The sequence below is a fragment of the Trachymyrmex cornetzi genome, unplaced genomic scaffold (genome assembly GCF_001594075.2).
Source record: "Trachymyrmex cornetzi isolate Tcor2-1 unplaced genomic scaffold, Tcor1.1 scaffold3889, whole genome shotgun sequence".
In the NCBI taxonomy this organism is placed as follows: Eukaryota; Metazoa; Arthropoda; class Insecta; order Hymenoptera; family Formicidae; genus Trachymyrmex; species Trachymyrmex cornetzi.
Genome location: NW_017298629.1, coordinates 1 through 3,243, shown reverse-complemented (window position 1 = coordinate 3,243; position 3,243 = coordinate 1). Strand labels below are relative to the sequence as shown.

General features: G+C 28.8%; 1 pseudogene; it reads right to left on the bottom strand.

Moving 5' to 3' along the window:
• Window positions 1-2,704: 2,704 nt before the first annotated feature.
• LOC108763955 (cytochrome c oxidase subunit 3-like) lies at window positions 2,705-3,237 on the bottom strand (annotated as a pseudogene).
• Window positions 3,238-3,243: the final 6 nt, after the last annotated feature.

Genomic DNA, 3,243 nt, shown 5'->3' with positions numbered 1-3,243 from the left:
GCACTGGTGACAGGTGCCCATAATAACAACAAAGATACGCGTCTAAACACCACGTTGAAGTCAAGGCTTCACCCCGCGCGCCCCACTCCGCGCTCGCGTTCCCGCAAACTCGTGTCGCGTCTCGAGACCGCCGAAAACACGCGCTCAGGACGTAACAATAATAGTTAAAAATTATTATTTTTAAGTGCAATTTAAATGTTATATAATTTAACTAATATCCTGAGTAAAAATTATTTATTTAAAATTTAAATTTTTCAATCAAGGGAATTTTCATTATATTCAATATAGAGTCCGAGTATTAAAATAAATAAAAATAAGAAAGAGTATAATGAAACAAATGGATTAAAGTTTAATGTTAAAAAAATTAGGGGTAGAAGGAGGGCGATTTCAATATCAAAAATTAGAAAAATTAGGCTGATGATAAAAAATTATATTCTAAATGGTATTCGTGCTTTGGATAAAGGGTTGAATCCGCATTCGAAGGGGGATATTTTTTCTAAATTTAGGTTAGTTTTTTTTGCTAAAATTAAGTTAATAGACAGAAGAATTCTTGAAGGTGCTAATTTAATTACTGATTGGTATAGAAAACCAACGTTTTCAGATAGATTTCTTAGTGTTATTTTTCGAGACATCCAGTTACACAAAAAATGGGAGTAATTATTGGTTTAATTGATAGAGTTATTATGTTGTCACACCCTAAGTTTCATCAAAAAAATTTCGAACTTATTATAGAATTACTTTTAAATAATGGATATCCAATTAATCTAATATTTAAAACAATTAAAAAAAGACTATACAATAAATTTAACAAATGGGTTGATACACTCAATGAAGTTGACGACACAGACGACAATAGCAACAATGAGCCCACTAGGAGATTTTTTACGTTACCTTTTATTCCTAATGTGTCTGATAAAATTAAAAACATTATAAAGAAGATACCAGGTGTCGATATGGCTTTTAGGAGCATAAATCAACTCAATCAATTTATTAGAGTACATAAGGACCCACTATCTAAGCCAGAACAGACTAATGTAGTCTATAAAATAAATTGTAAAAATTGTGATGCATCATACGTAGGCCAAACAAAAAGAATGCTGAAAACTAGGTTACAAGAACATAATAGACATATTAATAGGAATACGACTCAGCCTTCAGTGATTACTGACCATAGATTAGAATATACACACGATTTTGATTGGGAAAAAGTTATAATTTTGGACAGAGAGTCGAATTATAAAAAACGTTTGACTTCCGAAATGATTCACATCAAGAAACAAAAAAGAGGCTTGAACATGCAGAATGATACTATTTCATTGAACCAAATGTATGTTGAAATGTTTGAAAATAAGCAGAATACTTGAGACCATTTTATTAATTTATTCACGAACTATTATTGTTTTACCTTTAATTTTTCGTACTCGTCTAATATAGTTTTTAAACTCCGACATAATTCGATGCTTGTTGTTGAAAAACTTTTTATTTTTATGACTGATTACTTAATTTGAATTTGTAACATTTTTTTCAACAACATGCTTGTTGTTAAAAAACTTTTTAACTTTATGACTGATTACTTAATTTGAATTTGTAACACTTTGAAACTGACGATTTTCATTGATTTTGATAATTTCGATGTAAATGTTGATCAATTTGAACTTTATAAGGATGGTGGTCGTTGGGCATGCTTAATTTGGAGATTATCATAATAGATTGACATTGTTTTAGGCCTTGATTATTGTACAGTGCCCTAACATCGTCTTTTTTCAAAGCATTTTTAAATATTGTATATGATATTAGAAGTTTTACGACAATGAATTTGTATTGATGACATATTTTTAAATTTTTTAATTGTTGTTGATCTCAGAGATGTATTTTGCTTTTCGCTAATTCGTTCGTTTATGATTGTTTTGACCTCGTAATCTCGATAACGGTGGCTTTCTTGTGTATAGCGTTATAATGTAATACTTAGTTCAGATAAAATTCGGCAGTGATATGAACAACATCGTCTGTTCTCTTGTTACACAATAAGATCAATTTTTGTTTGAATAATAGTTTTATGTCATGGGAATAAAGACAGGGACTATATATTAATGCGATGCATAGGAGAGTCATTGTTGTAACTTAGAATTTAAGACACCGTTACAAATACATGTGAGTAACAATAATTTATTCTAACATCGGTATTTGACGAATTCATTTATAATATACTTAATTTCGGATACATTGATTCACATATAGTTAACATGGAAATTAAGTGTACGTAACGTAGCGGTGATCCATAATTGGATGTTAAGATGACTGAATAGCAGACAATTTGATGTACTGAAGATGACCTAAACTAAGATCGAAACGTATACTAATTATATGTAATTGGATTCTCCAAAATTTAATAAAATTGCACAATCAACAACCCGTGTTGGCTTATATAGGCATAACTTCATGTTAATTTAGAAGAATTCTTGTTAAGGTGGTAAGAATAAAGGAGATAAATAGAATATTAAATATTATTTATATTAAGATAGTTAAATTTTTTAATTGGAAATTAAATGTAATAAAATAATTATACTATATAAATTAGGGTATAGGTTTAAAATAATTTAAAATTTTGAATTTAAAAGTAGTTAATAAAAGTATATTATGTATTAATAAAAGAGGAATAAGAGGGGAAAGTTAAGCAGGTTAGTTAGAATGAGATAGAATAATAATTTTAAAATCTTCATCAGTAAATAGAAATAAATAAGAATAGTCAGATTACATCAACAAAATGTCAATATCAGGTTGCAGCTTCAAATCCAAAATGATGGTGGGGTGAAAAATGTATTTTATATAGGCGCATTAAACATACTAATAGAAATAGTGTTCCAATAACAACATGGATTCCATGAAATCCTGTAGCAATAAAGAAAGTTGATCCATAAATAGAATCTGCAATAGTGAAAGGGGCATTTAAATATTCAAATAATTGAAGGGTTGAAAAGTAAATTCCCGAAATTATAGTTAAAAAGAGGCTTTTTTTTCTTTCATTTATATTAGAATTAATTATAGAATGATGTGATCAAGTAATAGTAAGACCAGAGGAAATTAAAATGATAGTGTTTAGTAAGGGGATATCAAAGGGATTAAATGGGATAATTCCCTTAGGCGGTCATAATGGGCCAATTTCAATGGATGGGGATAAAAATGAGTGAAAGTATGCTCAAAAAAAAGAAATAAAAAAAAAATTTCTGAGATGATAAATAAAAT